Source organism: Canis lupus, chromosome 14 (assembly GCF_048164855.1).
Source record: "Canis lupus baileyi chromosome 14, mCanLup2.hap1, whole genome shotgun sequence".
Taxonomy (NCBI): Eukaryota; Metazoa; Chordata; class Mammalia; order Carnivora; family Canidae; genus Canis; species Canis lupus.
This window is the reverse complement of record NC_132851.1, coordinates 19,945,931-19,967,618: the sequence shown is the minus strand read 5'-3', so window position 1 is coordinate 19,967,618 and position 21,688 is coordinate 19,945,931. Positions and strand designations below refer to the sequence as shown.

The window sequence follows — 21,688 nt, the reverse complement described above, 5'->3', positions numbered from 1 at the left end:
CTATTTACAGCCTCTTTTTTGCATACAAGCAGAGCACTTTTAAATGTTGTCTATAATTAGGATATTTCTGATATAAGCCATATTGCAAGGACAGATGATAGCTGTTGCTGATGTATGGGAAGATCAATAAAAAACATTTCACTTTTTCTGGCCTCAGTTTTGAATCAAATGCAAAGTAAAACAAAAGAGTAAGACAGATGGAGATACCAGTAGGACCTTAATTACTGATTTAAGAACATAGCTTAAGCATTTTGGTAGCCAGCTTCTAAAAAGACACCCCCACACACACCTCTCTAAACCTCTGCCTGGTATGAACATCCCTGTATTGCCATCCCTCACCTATTAAATCTTGGCTGGCCCTGTGACTCAATCGTAATCAATAGACTATAATAGAAGTGATGCTATGACACTTTCAGGACTAGGTCAGAAGAAGCCTCCAGCTTCCACTTGGGTCACCTGGAATGCTCATTCTGGGAAAAACCCAGCCACAACATAAGAAGTACAACCATAACATGAGGAAGCCCACACTAACCATATAGAGTGTCCATAAGAGAGATAGATATGCCCAGCTAGCCCTAATTGTTTCAGTCAGCTTTGCCAGGCAAAGAAATGTCAGTGAAAACCTTGGACATCCTAACCCTGGTATATGTGGTATGGAAAAACAAAACAAAACAAAACAAAACAAAAAACAGAAAAACTAGAAAACAAAAAACAAAAAACAAAAAACCCAACCCAGCTGATGGCTAGAATCAAGGCCCAAGATGTATGGCTCCAGTCATACCAGCTGAGCCAGATCTAGCTATTTGAGCCAACCTAACTGAAGGCTCTAGTCATTGCAGGGCAGATACAAGTCATCCTGGCTGTATCCTGCCCAAATTTCTGGCCCACAAAATTATGATCTTAAAAAAAAAAAAGATTATTGTGTTATACTACTAAGTTTTAGGATAGTTGGCCATATAGCACTAGATAACTGGGAAAGGTGTGTAGTAACAATGGGCATCCTGCTACCCTGTCACAGACAACACCAGATAATCACAGCCTCTCCAAGCAGGGGTACCTCAATATAATGAAGGGTACAGAGGAGCAGACTAGAACACATTTTTTTCTGAAGACAGACTTCCTTCCATGACAATGAGGAAGAAAGGGGCTGAGATACTCCCACCCTGTTCCCACTCTCAAACTCACCAGTTGGATAAGTCACTCCACTTCTGGGGGGGGAGGAAAAGGAAATGAGGGAGACTAAGATACCAGGAATTTTTAGCAAAATACTCTTCTTGTGGAAAGGAATGGGTAGAGAAGAAATATTCCCCCATCAAGGGTCCCTGATAACCACAAAGGAAAAGGAGTCTGCCCCAAAAGAGGTACCCAGCAAATGTGAGGAGGAGTGGTGGTTCTGAGTAATACTGTACGTGCCACACGCCCCATACTTAGATACATGCACTTCAAGAGAAAGAGCTCATTGTAAGTTGAAAAAGCCGCCTGCAGATTTTGGTAATTGTACTAGTTTGCTAAAGCTGCCATAACACAATACCACAGACTGGATGTGGCAAACAGCAGAAATCTAAACAACAGAAACTTTTTTAAGATTTTTATTTATTTATTCATGAGATACACAGAGAGAGAGGCAGAGACATAGACGGAGGGAGAAGCAGACTCCTCTAGGGGAGTCCAATGTGGGACTCGATCCCAGAACCCTGGGATCATGCCCCAAGCCAAGCAGACGCTCAACCGCTAAGCCACCCAGGCATCCCACAACAGAAATCTAAACAACAGAAATTTATTTTCTCAGAGTCCCGGAATGTGGAAGTGTAAGGACAAAGAATCGTCAGGTTTGGTTTCTGGAGTCTTCTCTATTTGGCTTGCAAATGGCTGCATTTTCACCAGGTCCTTACAGTGCCTTTTTTTGTGTGCAAGGAAGTCTCTTTGCATGCCCTAATCTCTTTTTCTTACAGGGACAGCAGGAGGTTAGGTTAGGGCCCACCCTAGTGGCCTCATTTAATTTAGTTCCCTCTGTAAAGACCCTATCTCCAAACATGGATCAAAAGATGCACTTACTTCACCATCAGAATCTCGTTTATCCATTTTGGATCAAATCTCCAAATTGAGATTGAGCAAAGTGATTGCTTTCATGCCTTGTTCTCAAGTCTTGCTTTCATTATGACACCTGATAGCAAAGAAGTAGGGGTAGGTGGGTAGATGATTCGGAGTCTCCATTTACTTCTAAACCCCAAAGGCTGTTGTTGACTGAACAGACAATGTGAAATGCCAAATTGTGTTTCATTTATGCGCCCAGCTCAGGGGTTAATTCAGCTGTATTGTCACTTGGTGAGGTATAGATGCAAGGATTTATTTCCCAACCCCACTGCCCTTAGCACCTCCCTTCAATGTGGGGGCTCCTTGGTGTCATGAACCTCTAGCGAGATGCCCCTCAGCTAACCTGGCCCCATTCCTTGTCTACTCCTTCCTGCTTTGACAAGTTTTAATCTGGGGAGAAGAGCTCTTTCTCTTTCCAACTTCTTCTCTCTCCTCTTCTTGTCCCACTCATTTTCCTCTGTCATTTTTTTTCCACATTAAACCTTTCTGGCTCATTAAACCCAAAGTTAGAATCATTAGCAACAGAAAAATCTGGGCTCCTTTTTTTCCTTGAAGGCAAGAAGAGCTTCAAGTTTAAATTTTCTCTGAAATAAATAAATAAATAAATAAATAAATAAATAAATAAATAAATAAATAAATAAATTTTCTCTGAAATCCTTCTAATGCATCAAAAGAGGAAAAAAAATAAAATAATAAAATAAAATAAAATAAAATAATAAAATAAAATAAAATAAAATAAAATAAAAAGCAGAAGTCACGTTTCCATATTGAAATAGTCTAACATTCAGGTGCAGACACACAGTTGAACATGCAGAGCATGTACCCTACATGGCTACCAGTGATTTCTCAAACATGGGCAGAATTTATTACTTTATATGCAGCTATAACTGTCATATTTCATACTTGTTGGGGTCAGATGACAGGAATGAACCCTTTTGGAGCAGTTACGCACATCAAAGTGGGTGGAACTGGTAAGATGAGCTGGCCCTTTGGCCTGACAGTAAGCAAGTCATCTGAGCTCAGTAAATTCAGTGGGGAGCTTATTCGGGAGGGAGGACTTAGTGGGTGGCCCACAACAGGATTACAGATGCTGCAAAGGGAGAAGGACCCTATTTCCAGAAGTTAGAAGGCACATACAGGATGCGATCAGTTGGGTTGTAGAGAAGCTAGGTTTATTCACTACATAGAACTAATGTGAACTGGCTGGTAAATAAACTATTGGTGAAATGGTCAGGATGGACAGTGAGATGCCACTGAGCTGAGTTGGTAGACACATGGCTGATTTCCCTTGAGCTGCATGGCTACCACACGCTGGAGCAAGATTAACCCATTCATTTCCATGTCTTTTTGTTTGTTTCTGTTTCTGTTTATATCCCCACCCCCAGCCTCCTGACAATTCATATTAGTTTGAATCCCAATCTTTAAGGTGATGGTATTAAGAGGTAGAGACTTGGGGAGGTGATTAGGTCGTGAGAGTGCTCATGCTATTTCTATTCTAGCAGCTTGAACTAAGGCAAACATTGGTGGCAAGAGCCAGGCACTGCTATGACAAACACCCAAAAAGTAGAAGCAGCTTTGGAAGTGGGTAATGAAGAGAGGCTAGGAGAGTTTTGAGATTGCTGTGCATGGCCTATGAAGGGAGAGTTTGGTGAGCATCCAGAAAGAAAAGAGCAGAGAGGAGGCCTCATTCTTCTTAGAGAATCCTTAAAGAATCCCGAACAGGATGTTAGCAGACATGTGGGAAATGGTAAGGGGTGTTCTGACAAGGTCTTGGAAGGAAACAAGGAACATGTTAGTGGAAACTGGAGGAAAGGTGATCCTCGTGATAAAGCAGCAACCCCCCCACCAACTAGACTAATATTTGTGCCCTAGTGTTTCCAGGAAGGCAGAAATTCCACAATGAAAGCAGGTGAACAGGGAAATTGGGTATTTGGCTGAGGATATAAGCAAAGTGTTAAAGGAGTGGCCTGGTTCCTCTTGTCGGCTTTCAGTGAAATGGGAGGAGACGTGATGGAAAGATGGTATTGTTAAACAGAAGGGAAGTGAAACTTGAAGGTATGGAATATTCTCAGCCTGTCCACGCTATAAAGAATGAGAAGTCCTGTTTGAGAGAGTACTTTCAGGGTGTAGCCAAACGACCATCTGATAAGGAGATTAGTCAGCCTTCTAAACGGAAGCCAAGAGCTAAGGTTCAAGACAAAGAAAGAATGAGCCCCCTTCTCCTTGAGAGTTCTGATGAGCTCTGATGATCCAGAGCTCATCAGAACAACTTCAAGGGACGGGCCACCTGTGCCTGCACTACCTTTGTGCGCCTTGCCTTGTGTAGGTGTCCCCTCACATTTCAGGCACAGGGAAGGCTGTGCTTCCCTCACTCTAGTGCCAGGCTCCGGGGCCATCCAGACACAGGTGTGGCTCCCGTTGCTCCAGTGAGGCAGGGGTCATGGCGACCACCCCTCCGGAGGACAGAGGCTGCAGACTTTGGCATCCCACACTCTGTCTGTGGGTGTGCATGGTGTAGGAACCTGGGGACATGGCTATCTCTACCTAGATTTGGAAGGAAGGGGTTACTCAGAGCTACCAGCATGTCACCCAGGAAGAAAACATCCCCTAGACCCCAAAATAGTAGAGCCAGCTGGGGGATCCACAGCACAGGATAAACAACCTGTGAGAGATATGGATGGTCTGTCTGAGCAAAACCATGGGGATAAGGGCCTCCCAAAGCTGCTTGGCCTAGAGGGCAGAGCATTGAGCCAAAGATTATTCTTGAACTTTAAGATTTACTAGTAATCTGTCTCTTGTTTCTTCTGTTCTATTTCTACCTCTTGGAATGGGAATGTGTGCCCTGTGTCTGTCCTACCACTGTATTTTGGAAGCACATAACTTGATTTCACAGCCTCACAGCTGGAGAGAAATTTGAATCAGGATGAATCATACCTGGAGTCTCACCCATTTCTGATTTAGATGAGACTTAGATGAAACTTTAAACCTTAGACTTTAGAGTTGATGCTGGAAGGTGAGTTGGAAGCTATTGAATGTATTTTGCATGTGACAAGAATATGAACTTGGTGGGGCTACGGGCAGAATTCAAGGGACTAGATATTTATGCCTCGCCCCCAACATTCATATATTGAAATCCTAATCCCTAAGGCATTAGGAGGTGGGGCCTATGGAAGGTTAGAGGGTCTTGAGGGTGGAGTCCTTATAAAGGAGATCCCTCACTCTTTCTGCCATGTGAAGTTACCATGGAAAGGAGGCTGTCCAGGCAGGAGGCTCCCACCAGACACCAAACCTATCAGTGCCTTGATTGTGCACCTTCCCACTTCCAGAATCGTGAGAAATACATTCTGCTGTTTATAAGCCACTCTGTCTATAGTCTTTCTGTTATAAAGACCATAAAAAACTGACTACCAGAATTTTCAAGATTTTTAAAAATACATTTTTTAGAGAGCAGTTTCACATTAAAAATTGAGCAAGAAAGTACAGAGTTCCTATTTACACACTCCCAATAGTTCGTATTGTTTATGTCTTTTTTTCTCTTACTATTTAAAAAAATAATGTGATGCCTTCTAAAAATGATCATTTGAATAATTGGTAGTCATTCTGGGCTGGGATTCTAGAAGGAAAAAATGATGATATTGGAGAAAGATGGGACAAGGTAGTATTTGGTCTCAACTTTGGCCTCACGTTGGAGTGTCCCAACACTGATACCGAAGTCCCAACATCAGAGATTAATTGATCTGGAATGCAGAATTTAAAAGTATCCAAATGATTCTAAGTATGTCAAGATTTAACATCAAGGAGATAGAGCTATGATCAACTAAACTGGGAAAGATTAGACATAGTTAAAGATGCTTCTTTCATCCAGTCTGGAGTTTTCTCTCAGCCTAGAGCCCAATGAGGTTAATGTGTGCAAAAGTAGGTGAGGTACAAGCCAGTCCCTACTCCTGGGACTGTGGTCATCAGATCACATCATTCTTGCTGCCCTGGACTCAGTGACAGTCTGCTAAATGTAAATCATTCTTTCAGCTCAGACAAACAGCTGGTCCACTTTTACTTTCAATCCTCAAAGCTAATTTCTTCAAATAGAGTTTTGATTTTCCATTTCATTCTGAAAACTTTCTACTGAATGAAGGGATGGCTTAGGTTTTAACAATTCTCTTTGGAGCCTGGCAATTGTGAATAAACTATTTATTGCCTGACTATCTCTCACTGACATCTGCCTCCTATAGTTTTCCATTTATAAATGGAGGCAGCAGTTAAAGAAAATGGAAAGAGGAGAGTTCAGATGCCCTCTACATCTCCATTTGTGTCTAAAATCCCCTGGATTTCTAAAGCCTTTTATGAATAATCCCCAGAGGCTCCATTTAAAATGGACTCTTATTTTATTGTTCTGAGAATTTTTATATCTAACCCCCCGCCCCCTGCCTTTTTCAAATCCAGATCGACCTGGTTTGGCTATGCCCATTAGTTGTTGGCAGCAAAGAAGTCACTGATTGGAACCCCAACATTTTTTAGTTTCTCTAAAATTGGGGTATGAGAGACTATTGGGATGTAAGTGGTAAAATTATGACTAAGTGGGTTGCGGGTAGGACTTTCTTCTTGCTTCTTTGTTAGCAATAATAGTTCAACTCTCCATAGAAGAGTTAGCCAGCAAAAGCATGTGAGATGATGTTGGGGTCCGGTCTACTCATTTTGCAGTGGAAATGCATTGCATACCCGGATATGTGCAAGTAGAAATTCAGATATGCTGTTTCTAATATGTCAGAAGGGCCAGGTGCTGGGGAAAGAAGGACAAGATCAAAGGTGCCAAGTGCCTTTGGCAGCAGCTGTCTTCATGACCCTACCATTGTCTTCAAGGACGCAGGGCACAGAGCCACCTCTGCCTCTTTTGCAGGTACCCATCCCCCCACCACCACCACCCCCATCCAGATCACTGCATACAAGCCCGGCCCCGGCCTTAACTCAAAACTCCAATAACTTCCTGGTCTTCAAAAGCTAACCCTATCTGTCCCTGGACCTTTTCAACTCCCAATACCAGCCTCTCCTTTTTTTGATGAGTCTCTGTATCCCTAATAAAAGAATAGAAGATGGGGAAGGAGGAGTTAAATGCTTATGGAGGCCTGGAAAATTCTATTTCATGTTGAGGCCAAAGCTGCAAAAGAAGTTCCAAGGCAAGAGGTCCACCCTTGTTAGAATAGGAAAGTCTGTCTGCATATTTGGGATAGGGAAGGATGAACGGTGCCTCTCATTCACTTAAGGAGAACAAATAATATATCATTTTATCTTGCCTCAAAACTAACATTAACCTTTACCCCAGGCCACCAGTCTCTCTTGCCCAATTCAATCTAACCAGCCCATCTAGAAGCAGTTCCCTTTTGCACTCTTAAAGCCCTTCTATTTTGGATTATCTAAGTAATTAATTTCACATTATCGAGTCACATGTATGTGTCTCATTTTCCTTGTTGGAAATGTAAGGCCCAAGTGCCAAGAGCAGAGTGCTTGCTCCAGTCTGCCCTGTGTTTACAAGGTGATTACAGTGACCATATCTCCTTATACCAGGCATCATGAAAGAAGGACCAGGCCTTTATGCCACTTCTGGAGCTAGTTGTAATTCTCTGGAATTATTATATCACCCAAAGGTAGGAAATATCTTCTATTTGCATCTCACCTATTCCTCCCTCCTGCAAAAACAATGCGACAGAATTTCTCTTTGCTCTGATGAACAAGAATTTGGATCTAGATTTAATCTAATTTGAGAAAAAAATGGACATTTCTCATACCCAAATGTTACAATGAACCCATATCTATAAAAAAACACATGGAAGTACACACACTTCCTTATAACTTATCAGATGAGTGGGGCAAGTAGCACAGGCTTTAGATGACCTGAGAATATTACATGTTGAAGCTTGTCTGTAAATTTGCTAAACCAAACTGTCTCTCTTTAGACAAGAATCCTCTCCTTGTTAGGATTCCATAAATAGCACATCTTCCTCTCTATTTTTCTACCTCATCTATGAATAGACTCAAATTTTGTGTGTGCTGTGGAGTGGAAGATTATGAAACTTCCTGTCTTTCTTCAAATATTGTATTGTGGGTAAACTTATGGTTTCAGCTGAGGCTTGTTCAATAAAGTTCTATCCCAATCACTGCTATAAGATTTGGGGCTTCTGTTATTCCCTGAAAGCTTCTATTACAATACAGCAACGGCTACAATGATGAAGCTGTTGCAAAAAGACCATTTTCAGGCTAGCATCTGCATCACAAAGCCAATTCTAAAGGAAAATTCACGCAGCATAACCAAGATCCAACTCATATCTTCAATTACTCCCCAACCACCTACTTCAGTGTTCTGCAAAAAATAACATGGAATTGCTTCATTTTTACTAAATTTGGTATTGAGATGTAACTACTGCACCTGTAACCAATCAGATATTTTAAAGTTAGGGCAGCAGACAAGTCGTAATGTACAGAGGTGAAACTATTTCTATAAATGAAATAATTTGCTCTTGAGCACATTCCACTTTACTGCACGCATGCACAGTCCATATCACTGCACCTATACCTACATCGCCTTCAGCAAATTCAGTGCTGTCATGTGATTTATCTGTCAATGTAGAAAAGTTATAATGCTTTAAATCTGTTCATAGGGCAGTTCTTCATACCCTCCCCTTGACTGAGTGGAGCAGGAAGGGATAGAAAAGACAATTTAGATAAGCATCTTCAAAAATGCTAATATTGATGGATGCTTTCTTTGGATTTCATGTAGACTGATCCCTTTCCCCACTAGAGGAGACTCCCAACCTGGCTGCCTACCCTACTGCTACTGCTACTGGTCCCCTCAGTTCCCAAGCTCTGTTTTTGGTGACACTTTATGGTCAAACTAGTTAGCAATTTTGAGCTCCCTCATCTGGAATTCTTCTATGGCAACGAGTAGGCTATGGGAAAGGAGGGCAATCTGTGCTGTGCCCTGCCCGGAGACATCCTACCACTGCGTCACTCCCCTGCTACTGCACGGCCCGTCATAGCAGACTTAGCCAAGAGGGCTGAAGCCTGGTAGACTCCAGCAGAGAAAGGATGGACCCTCAAAACCCCTTCTTGGAGAGACCTGTCAAAGAACTGCTGCAAGCTTGCAGCACCTGGGTGGCTCAGTCAGTTGAGTGGCTGACTCTTGACTTCAGCTCAGGTCATGATCTCAGGATCATGAGATTGAGGCCCATGTAGGACTCTGCATCAGGCATAGAACCTACTTAAGATTCTCTCCCTCTGCTCTTCCCCTCACCCCCCAACCCCTGGCTCAATCTCTCAAAAAAAAAAAAAAAAAGGAAAGAAATGGAAATGCTACAATTTTTTTTTTAATCTTAACTGGGGTGGGGCAGAAAAATAAAAAGAAAAAAAAAAGAAATCTTTTTTTGTCCCTTCATGCTAGTCTAATGTCACATTAGGAGTAATATCCTTTTGGTCTTATCTACTTAGGGTCTGGCATTTTTGTTCTTGACAGTGTGTGTTTGCCAAAGCAATGATTACCTCTGGGGAAAGGGCTAATAGGTAAGATGAGGACAGGGTGAGCAGGTCATCCAGGAAAGGCATATGAATATTTTCCACTGAAACCTCAGATACCAGCAGCCTCCGGGTTAACATTCATCGATTCTTTTCTTGTGTTGATTTTATTTTCATACTATAATATTTTGAAGTTTACAATAACCTATGGGAGATATTGGGCTCTGTAGAAAAAGCAGAGCTTAGGAGACAGGCAGACCAGGTTGTCTTTAACTAGCTGAGTAATATAAGCGATTGAGTCTTTCTCACAGATGGTTTGTGAAGTTATCTTAAGCACTGAGCATGTAGAAAATTAACTGGTTTTTTTTTTGTATTTTAAGCGTTCATTTAAAATATTAAATTAGTTGATAATATTACTATTCAATTCAACTGGCCATTCTAAAACTTCTGCTCTAAACTGTCAGTTCTAATATATAGGTTGATTAAGCTCTAAATTGTCATCGATCAGGTATTGGCAAAGATGCAGAGAAATTGTCAGTCTCATACATAGCTCATTGAAAGGCAGTTTGCCAGAAGGAAATAAAATCCTTTTATTATGTGCACTTTAACCTAACAAATATACTTCTAAAAATTTATCCGAGGAAAATAACTGTATAAGTCTGCAAAAATGTAGGTGTAAATACTTTTATCATAGAACTTATACAACTAACTATTAGGACAAATAGGGAATTAGTTAAATAATTATATATTCACCCAGCATGTATGTATAGAAGAATGGTGTAGTTCTATTTATTGACTTGAAAAAAATCACCACCACACAGTGTCTGTCTGTACATGCATACATAAAAACACACACTACAGGGGCACCTGGGTGGCTCAGTGGGTTAAGCGGGTACCTTCAGGTCATGATCCTGGCATCCTGGGACAGAGCCCCGCTTCAGGCTTCCTGCTCAGCAGGGAATCTACTTCCCCTTCTCCCTCTGCTCCTCTCCGCAGCTCATGCTCTCTCTCTCTCTCTCTCTCTCTCTCTCTCAAATAAATAAATAAATAAAATCTTTTAAAAAAATCATACACTACATACATGTGCACATGCATGTACACAAACATATACCACATACATTCTACATCAGTATTTAAATAAATATGGAAACATCTGGAAGACTATATACTATCATCAATGGTAAACATAAGGTATCGCTATGGATGACTCAAAAATATTTTTCTCTATCATTGAACTTTTCGTAGTAAATATGTATCTTGTCTTGAATTTCCAAAAAATAGGGATTCATGTGCAAATACTTTATTGAAGAAGAGCTGTCAAGAAAGAACTTGGAAGGAAATGAGATCATTCTTTCTCAGAAAGAACTTAGAAGGAAAAAGGAAGCAGAATAGCAAAGAGGAAGAAACTGAGCCAGAATGTCAAGCTTCAGCCTCATCCCATGGGAAGTTTTGGAGCAACACAGAGTAAGCCCTACCTCCACATCAGGAAGCCAGCTCTTTGTATGGACAGAGTCAGCCCTTGGTGATCAACTACTCCCAGGAGTGTGCATAAGTAACCTCCTGAGCAAAGGGGTTCCCTTGGGCTTAGGGCACTTCATTGGAGAGGGGAGCAGTTTTGTCAAGAGAAACCAACATTCATGGCAGCTGTGGGGAAAATGTACCAGACTGAAAAGGAGATCTGTGTAGGACACCCAGTCTTCTGCAGTCTCTACTTTGCACTGTTTAAAATTCTTGCATTAAATTCACTACATCCAGGGGAACCTGGGTGGCTCCGTGGTTGAGTGTCTGTCTGCCTTTGGCTCAGATCATGATCCTGGGATCCTGAGATTGAGTCTTACATCGGGCTCCCTCCAGGGAGCCTGCTTCTCCCTCTGCCTATGTCTCTGCATCTCTCTCTGTGTCACTCATGAATAAATAAAATATATTTTTTAAAGATTTATTTATTTATTCATGAGAGACAGAGAGAGAGAGAGAGAGAGGCAGAGACATAGGCAGAGAGAGAAGCAGGCTCCACGCAGGGAGCCCAATGCAGAAATCGATCCCAGATCCTGGGATCACGACCTGGGCTGAAGGCAGATGCCCAACTGCTGAGTCAACCAGGCGTCCCAAAAAAAGTCTTTAAAAAAAATTTACTACATCCAGACACAGGTTCTTTAGAATTCTTTTTTGGTCTTAAGAACACATGAGTGGGAATTACATCCCTCCATACCCCCTAAAATTGATTCTAAGACCATAGCTGAGACTCATCATCTCTCTCATCCATCATCCTTATTAGATCCTCCTCTTCCTCTGACAGTAACTTACTTCTGGTGGTATAGATGTCTTGCCTAGTGGTCTGACCTATTCCCAAGGAGCCTGATCTCATGGCTAGCAAAGTTGTTTCCCTTTCTCACAAACTATCATGAGAGTACTCGATGCCCAGTGGGTCATCTGGCTGACAAACATACTCCCTCCTTTTCCTCACTATGTAGCAGCATCCCTACTTCCCCCAAACAATCAGGGTCAGTTGCCTGGCCTTTACAGTGACTACCTGTTTTGCCTACTAGCCTGCTGGCATAAAAATCCTAAGTGACCAATACCAGCCATAGTTTTAAGTTTAGTGGGACTCTGGTGCCCCTGGGGAAAGTGTGAGACCTACAGAGCCTAAAGTTGCTAGGAGAGAAGCAGACTGTTCTAGTGGGACATCGAGAATGACAGTGAATGAAATCATTCCTCCCTCTACCACATACTTCGGCTCCCTGCTTACTACTTATCAAAATCTTTTAATATCCATTATTTTAAGGTACATACAGAAAAATGGTATTATCTCCAAGCTGGCATCTCTGCCACTGCTTCAAGCGACACCTACTTTTACCCACACCTACTTTCCCATACAGTTGGTCCCTTAGTCTGAGGCAGTATCAGTCATTGCTCAGAAGCATCCCAGGGTGTTGGGGTGGGGATAACCATCAGAGCAGAGCTTAAGCCATTAGCACCTAGCACTCCCAGCAGCTGGAAGATAGGTACAATGGCCCAGTAAAATAGATCTGAGCAAGAAACCAAGAAGTATATGACTTCTATAATTAGAAAAATAGCAAAAAAGCTTAAAAAATATTTTATATTCAGCTACATTTTTAGAATGCTGTACATCTAAAATGCTTTAAAGTGTAAAGGTGTTTATTGTCCTCATTTATTAATTCATTTATTTATATCATCATGGACTTACAGATATTTTATACTTTGGGTGATAATTCAAATAAATTATCTCTTTTTCTCAAATTGTTCTACCTTTGGCCACCAGGAGCTTTTCAGTTGGTTCCTGTGCTTCTTTGGAATACCACCATACATGTGGGTGCTTACTTCAGTTTTTTTCAGTGAGCATATGTATTTTTATTGAGATATGATTCATATAACAAACAAAATTTACCATTTTGAAGTGTATACTTGTGTAGTTTTTAGTATATTCACTCTATTGTGCAACTATCATTTCTAATTCCAAAACATTCCATTACCTCCAAAATAAATTCTATAACTATTGACAAGCCAATATTCTCCCTTCCGACCAGGTCCCGGCAACCAGTAATCTATGGATTTGCCAATTCTGGCCATTTTATATAAATGGAAGCAAACACAAAGTGGCCTTTTGTATCTAACTTCCTTTACTTAGCATTATGTTTTCCAGGTTCACCCATAGTGCACCATGTATCAGGACTTCATTCCTTTTTATGGCTCAGTAATATTCTATTGTATGATGTATCATATTTTGTTTACCCACTCAGCCTCCAGTGGACATTTATGTTATCTCTACTTTTGAGCTAATATGAAAAACACTGCTATGAACATTTTTGTGCAGGTTTTTGTTTGTGCATTTCTTTTCAACTCTCTTGGGTGTATACCTAGGAGAGGAACTTCTTGGCCACCTAGTATTTCTATGTTTAATTTTTGAGGAACTAGAATATAAATTTAAGTCCATGAAACATCATTATTCAGCACTATTTTCTCACTGTCATGTATCATTTATAACTTTCTTGCCAAAGAGAATTTGAGATGGTTCAGATTAGAAATGTAAAATACACATCTTTAAATGTTTATTTATTTATTTGAGAGACACAGAGAGATAGCAGGAAATAGCAGAAGTAGGGAAGAGAGGGAGAAGAAACAGGCTCCACGCTGAGCAGGGAGCCTGACATGGGGCCTGATCCCAAGACTCTAGGATCATGACCTGAGCCAAAGGTAGACACTTAACCAACTGAGCCACCCAGATGCCTCTCAATATTATAGTCATTTTAAAAATTATTGTAGTAAAAAAATCACAAGATATGTAATATATGCATAAGTCTTTCTTACTCTTTTGGGGCTATGGGTCCTTTTGAGACTCAAATGGAAGCCATGGAGCTAGCTTAAGGGAATCTGATATTCAAGATTGGGAGGCCCTTATATCTTGAACATGGGATAAGATGGATTCAGTAAATGAGTATTACATTTGATTTGGAAGTTTCCAGGAGCTAGAGAGCTCCTCCCACAATAGAAAGGAGATCCCACCTAGTGTCCCTAGCTCCTTGTTTCACAGCTGTCACCCAACTATAACTTTACCCTACAATTTAGCAGAAAGCAGAAATACAACTGCATAATTTAAAACTGATCTTAGGAAATCTCTACTCTTAAAAGTTCATGGGCACAAACCAGTCTCAGAGACCTAAGATTAACTGGCCCAGTTCCCTGCCTGGAGTCTGCCTACCTCCATGCTGCAAAGATTAGCTTACTCACACCATCTGGAATGTTCCCTGCCACATCCCAGTTTAGAGTCTATGTGGACCTGCTCACCAGTCCCAGAGAGGAGGAGGTTCTTCCTTTCCATGGTACCTAACCTAAATTATTTCCTATTACTGAATTGACCTCTTCTCAGAACTGACAATTCTTTCAGGGTATATTCTGGCACAATGATCCAGACAAGACAATCTCAACTGTCAACAATTTCTTTTCCCATCAGACTTACTTAGTTTTAAATTCCATTGCATTGAAACACTGACATCCAGTCATTTGTTGACCCTGGTTGGCACCAGTCAATAAAAGCCACTTATGCACATCAATGTCCAATTCTACATTCAGTGACGTCATGTTGTTTAGTTTTAAATGGACCATTGCAGAAGTAGTTACACCATGGGAATTGGCAAACATTACACATCAGGGCTTTTTCCCCCCAAAGAGCCAACTGTTAAATCCTTACCAGCATACCACGACTGACACCCTAATCCTACACACCAAATCTTACCCAGTTATTCCTTTTACGCAATGCTCCATCTAGCACCGTGCCTAAATATTTCACAAACACATACTTCAGGACTGTCTCCATTTCACAGATAAGAAAAGAGATTTAGAAACACTAAGCGTCCAAAGTTACACAGCTAGTAAGTAGCATATGTGAAACTCAAACTTAGGTCTTTTTGAGCTCCAAATCTACATATATGTGTGCATGATTTATACAGTAATGTTCTTAAAACCACTCACTAGTATGGTATGAAAAACATTACATATATCTATATAAACTTGTGCATTTGCGTCCTATACCTAGGCTGAAACACAACAAAAAAAATAAGTTAGAAAAGAATATTTCTTTGATGGTAGTTGCTAGAACAAGGCAGCTCTACTGATCTTGCAAATTAATTTGGGAAAATTTTTTTATCGTAAATCCCTTTTTGCATGCTATCCCTCATCACCTGAGGGATTTAAAGACTAATCTGAAATTATCTCATTTCATATGAATTTCTTCTTATTCTCTCCTCCTCGATTTATAGCTCCCCTTTATACCACTGTTTTAGGCTCTTTTATTCAAGGATCATTTTCAGTGTTGATTTGTGTCTTTTTCACTATACTGTGAGCACCCAGGTGATACTCATCCTGTTCCCTTTCAGTTCCTAGAACAGCACTGTGCATAGTCACGTCTCAATAGATAGTTGCTGAAATGAAATGAATTCATCTCAAAATGACCCCAAAGAGCTGATATTTGTTTTCATTTGTTTTATGACCATCCCTTTCACCTTGTCACAATGACAACCTATTGCTTCCATATTCAATACTCACCTTTTTTTCTAAAGTCATAACACCCTGTAAGTTTTAGCATCAAATCACATATAGGGCAGAAATGCTATTCAAGACACTGGGCACTCTGTCTACTTGCTATAACATGTAGCACAACCCAAATACTGTCTAGTATTACTTTACTATTTCCCTGAAGAGAGTTACACAGTTTATACTTCCTCTAAACAATTGCACAGAAGTGTCCCACACTCAGGAGAATTTGTATTATGGAAATATTTTATCTTCTCTGTCTAAAATTATATATTGCTAACATGTGAGTCTATAAATCATAGAAGGTCAGAAAGAAGCATTATTAATATATGTTTTAGTATATTCTAAGTCTTAGCAGTTGAGTCAAAGAAACTATATTTGCCAATAACCTTAGCCATCAATGTTCTTGTCTCTAAAGATCCCTGAAGCATCAATCATTATATTCCACCACTGGACCTTCTTACCTCCAAATATATTGTGTGTTGCCATATTTTGTTTTCAGGCCCCCTAGGATTGGAGGGTATAAGGTTCTCTACAAAAGTACTCAGTATATCATTAATCTGAACGTCTTGATATTTGTCATAAGGAACAAAATTGTTTTCTTTTCAATTTCAGCCGGTTAATCTTACCTAGAAGCCTTTGTACCAACCTACATCATTTTTCTCCCATCTCAACCTTCAAAGGGACTTCTGTTGTTGTTAGACTTTTATACTTTGTAGCCCTTACTCATAAATCATCTACTTAGGCCCATAATCATTTAATTTTCCTCTTCAGTTAACTCTCTCTAGGTAGTATAAATCAGATTATTACATTATGTATTTGTATAATTTTCCCAAAGCAAGTCAAAGAATTTCTTACAAACATGATCCCATGAACCATTCTCACAGCTCTAGATAGAAGATGTGAGGGAAAATAGATATGTTTAGTTATGGAGTAAAGTGAGCCATGGAACATTTCAATGACGCTAAATAGTATCCTATATAAACCAAACTGGCTAAATCTTAGAATATCAGGCTACTACACATGTTTCTATGAACAAGAGCATATGCATTCTGTTACTCTTGAGAATACGGTTTCCTGCGTGATTTCATAGAGCAGCACAAAAACACCATTTGCTCTGGTTCCTTTAGAAATAACTTGCTACAAGCCTCCAGCAAGTGGTTCCATGATGTATATTTGTTGGGATTGATCCCGGTCATTCTGGCCTCTTGACTGCCATCCTGGTTCTAGTTCAGGCTGAACAATGCTACACATCTTGAGATACGCAATAGAGAGAAATGGTTAAGAGCATTGGCTTTGCTCTTGGATATGAAACTCGGTTCCACTACTTGAACACATTCCTTCAAGCTCTTATCTTGCTGTTTCCTCATCGGCAAAAGGAAGGTTAGTGATGGTCCTCATAGGATTTCTGTGAAGGTGGAATGATAGAACACATGTCAAACCCCTGGCACTGTGTCTAGCCCAGTACCTGTTAAGGAACGTTGGCTATAATTACGATGATGATTATTTTTCTTATCACCAGCACTGCCCTAGCAAAACTGCTAATCTGCCAACAGTTACTGCATTGGGCAAATCCTACTTGTGTCCTGGAGAAGTATATGTAACCAGTTTTGTGCATTTTCTTCTCCCTTCCCTTCTCCCTATCCACAACTCACTTCTTTCCTTAATTTAACTCCAGAGAAAAAGACTGTAGCATCCAGATTTCCTCACCTCTAATCCAATACCCTAATTCTCCAGAATAAGGCCTAGGCATCTAACAGAGTAATCCAGGGATTTAAAAAAGAAAGAATCCTATATGAGAAGCAAAACATGGATTTGGATGAAATCTGGCTATCATAGCCTATGAACGTCCCTCAGGGCTGCTTTAAAAGAAACTACTTTTTGCCCTGCAGTACACAGACACCTGGGATTCTTTCAGCAAATTAGCAACGATGACTTTCTATTTTCTATCTCCTTGCCCTCACTAAAATCTGCTACTTGTCCTTGGAGGCCATTGACAAGACATGAGAAACACCTTATGGTCCAGACCATCTCATTTCCAAGTGCTTATTTCATGTAGTCCTGTACTTTTTGTGAACTAGATGGAACCACACAAAGCTTACAGATTTGCATTTCTAATTGAGTTACTCAAAATAAATTCACCATTATAACCTGATGTAAGGTATGAATTTATCATTCAAAGAGAAAAAACTAAAACAAACCAGCAAACAAAGACTTATAGTTTAACTGTAAGTGGGTTAGCAGCTCAACCAGGGCAACTGAGACAGTTAGGAGACCGAAGGACCCAAGGAGAGAAAAAGCTGATTTTTTTCCTCTGCTCCCTTTCCTGCTTCTGTTCTCACTAGGACCTGTACCTCTGTATAGCCTTAATGTATATCCTCATTGTAAGGGACAGGAAGTTAGTGATTGCTCTGGAGTCTTCCAGCACATTAGATTACACCTTATCTCAGGAATGGATGGGCAAAGCCAGCATGTCATATTCCAGGACACTGGTGCTCACTAGATGTCAACGTCAAGACCTCCTGGCTCCAGGGAATGAATGACTTATGACAGACACCTGGACCCTGTACCTGTTCAGAGCAGTTCCTAGAAGCCTAAGAGGACATATGCACCAGACCACAATCATCAATAAAAATCCCAAAGTTGAGACTCATGCCCCTTGCCTTTCTGAGTCTCTGAGACCCTCCATCTGTATCTGCTCTCTCTCTCTCTCTGTACCTTCAGTAAACTCTGCTCTCACTTCCTGTTGGCTTGCATTCGATTTCCAACCTGAGTGAAGCCAAGGACCTTCTTGACTGGTCCTGCAGGACCGCCCCCCCTGGGTCCTTGGATGTGCCCTGACTGCACCACAGTGATGGTGATAAAAAATAATGATAATGATAACAATATTCCTTAGCAAGTATCATGAGAGACATAGTGCAGGATGCTCCACATGCATTTTCTTATTTCATCCCTGTCTGAAATGCTCCTGCAGGCATAATTCAGAAAACAATGTTACTCAGTCTCCATTGAGTGGCATTCAGGCACCTTTCAGAGGTTATTAATCCCTGTCCAGAGATTGTCTTCACTCTCAGAGGCCAAAGTTAGCTTGTCAAATTAAAAGGGGCAGGAGAATCAAAGATTCATTGTCTAGTTTCCCATATATTTAAGCAAATAGAAGATCAAAACTTCCTTTAATGACTCAGGTTTTAACTCCAAAATCCAACATGGGAAAAAAAACAACTGGATTCTATTATGTCTTCTAGCTCAAAGTCTTCACTAAAATTCCAATTGGCTACAGTCTAAATGTGGGTTTCCTCATCCTGTTTCTAGTTAAACATCTATGCAATATAAAGATGAAAATGTCTGGATATTGAGTCAGGGGCTGATTTAAAAGTAAAAAGCCATGAGAGGAATGGCCATTTATTGGATAAAAGGTTGAACTATAACAGGGTTCACAACAGGGACAATATTGCTCCCCCGGGGAGCATCTGACAATGTCTGCAGGCATTTTTGGTTGTTAGAACTCAGAGCAGGGGGGACTGCTGGCATCTAGTGGGTACAGAACAGTGATGCAACTAAATATGCTCAATATAGAATGCATAGAACAGTCTCAAAAAATTCTCCAATCTAGATTGTCAATCCTAGCCTAGAAAAATGTAAAGTTCCTTCCCACAAGTATATTCCAATTCTCTAAAACTCCTCCAAAGAGACAGTTATACACCTCTCCTCCATTGTAACCAACTCTGCACTTTCACTCTTTTTCAGGCAAGGATTACTATGGATCAAGTGAAAAATGGGCAGGAGGTGGGGAGGAGTGGTGAGAATCAGTCTTTCTTTCTGGGTGGATGTGAAGTGTCCAACGGGGAAAGTCAAAGGTTGGAATTAAGTAGATCTTGAAGAGATAGGGAGAGAATACAGGACTGGCCCTAGAGAACACGGTGAACTTTGTGTCCCTATCCCCTCCATCTGACCCCAGTTCCTTTTATCTGGCTGCTTTCTCTTCCTGGCATGTCACTCTCAGTTTTTGCTGTAGGGTGTTCCCCTTGCAGAGGCTACTAAATACCGATCTCCTCAATGCTCTTTTAATCAAAGAAACCAATCTTCTATTGGATAATACTTGTCCAGAATGTGTCCCATATGAAAGGAGGACAAAAATCAAGATGGGGCAGGTTTTTATCCAAACCTAACCTAAATGTTTACATGCACTATCACAATAGAAGCAAGACAGGTACCCTCAGCCTTGATCTATGGTGAAGTGCCTGACATGCCATACAACTAAGTAACTGACCTAAGATCATATGGTTAACCAGTGGTAAAGGTGAATTCAGATCTTTCTGTTCCTAAAGCCATGCCTGCCCTTTTCACTTTAACACATAGCTTCTCAGGTCACATTTTGCCTTCTCTCTATGAACTGGTGCATGCATCTAGAAATCTCTGAAGGGCTCATCATATGGTAGTAATTATAAACATACAACCATTTTGGCTTGACACATCTTCCAGTGGGTAGGTTCATCAATGCCCATTAATCGGGTCAAGTAGGCATGACATTCAACCACCTATACCTAGGTATCATAGGTGTATCATATGTAGATATGTAGTATCTAAAGTATCATACCTAGAAGGACTTTGAATAATTCAAGCATACAAGTCTTCCTAAGACCAACTGCTCTATATGTTGGCAAATTGAACTCCAATTAATAAATAAAAAAATAAAATTTAAATTAAAAAAGACCAACTGCCAATCAATACCATTTATGATTGTAATCGTAAGCTAAAGCCTGACCTGCTTTAATATATCCAGCTCATAAATGGGACATCAGTTCCATACTGATCTTGTTTGACTCTGAATCAAGTCACTCTTCTCTCCTTGAACTTCATAAATGCAATGAATTGTATATCTATAAGCTGTTTCCTTAGAAGGCATGAAGGAGAAAGTAGCTTTCTGTGCTCAAAAGGTAATACCTAGAAGGCACAAGGGCCTCTAAAAAGCTCTATCTTTATCCCATAGGTTCTTAATTCATTAGTGGGTTTCAAGAGGCCCATGTTTATACAATTTCATACAAGTATGCATTTTTTCTTCATAGATTTGATGAAAGCTTTCTTCAAATCCTCGAAGATAACCACGGTACCTAAATTTAGAAACCATACTCTCTCCTATCCTATAGAGCTTGTCCTATAATTTCTGCTCTTATTCTATTGTCCTGAATCACAGTATAAGGATTTCACTCCTCACTACTAGCCTCAGGTACTGGGTACATGAGGACAGGAAGCATCCTTGGATTTAGACTCTCTATCACTACATGCCCAAAAGTTCTGGGGATCCCACGGTCTATCAAAAAGCCATCTCTGAGTGCAGGAAGAGAATTGGCCTATTAATAATTGATGTTTTAAGTTGAAAGTGGTAGAGTAAATGTGACTTCCTTCAACTTGTTTCTGGAATCTCTGTGGGAATTCAGAAAATTCAAAACTTCCTGTGTACAGTAGCAATCATGCCTTTTGGCAGTTCTTTTTCCACAAAATAGTCACTTTTCTATGCTTAAAATATTAAGTATCTTAAAATGGAAAGAAACCTTAAATATCTTACCTCCTAATCAGATCAGAAATTTGATCAATCTTTCAATCTCTCTTGCTGACAGGGTTATCCCACCTACATCTGGAACCTCTCAATATAAGGTCTTGACTTGGCTTTTAAGGCAGCCTATTCCATTATTATTTTTTAATAAAATAATTTTTTATTGGTGTTCAATTTACCAACATACAGAATAACACCCAGTGCTCATCCCGTCAAGTTTCCCCCTCAGTGCCCATCACCCACTCTCCCCCACCCCCCGCCCTCCTCCCCTTCCACCACCCCTAGTTCATTTCCCAGAGTTAGGAGTCTTTATGTTCTGTCTCCCTTTCTGATATTTCCCACACATTTCTTCTCCCTTCCCTATATTCCCTTTCACTATTATTTATATTCCCCAAATGAATGAGAACATACACTGTCCTTCTCCGATTGACTTACTTCACTCAGCCTATTCCATTATTTTAAAGAGAGTCCAAAGTATGCAGATCTTCATTC

The 21,688-nt window shown here is 40.5% G+C and overlaps 2 long non-coding RNA genes across 10 annotated transcripts in view; both read right to left on the bottom strand.

Annotated features, from left to right (window-relative positions):
* LOC140603751 (uncharacterized) overlaps positions 1–21,688 on the bottom strand; it is a 285,757-nt gene that overhangs the window by 99,748 nt on the left and 164,321 nt on the right. The gene's annotated exons all lie outside the window — the stretch shown is intronic.
* The window catches only part of LOC140603746 (uncharacterized), a 141,787-nt gene that overhangs the window by 15,327 nt on the left and 104,772 nt on the right, over positions 1–21,688 (bottom strand). For 3 of the 4 annotated variants that reach the window (XR_012006729.1, XR_012006731.1, XR_012006734.1), the window contains one exon: positions 16,801–17,050. The exons of the other annotated variant lie outside the window; for it this stretch is intronic. This is a non-coding gene — a long non-coding RNA (uncharacterized lncRNA). Of the gene's footprint in view, positions 1–16,800; positions 17,051–21,688 lie in introns of those variants that run through there. 4 annotated transcript variants of the gene reach the window in all.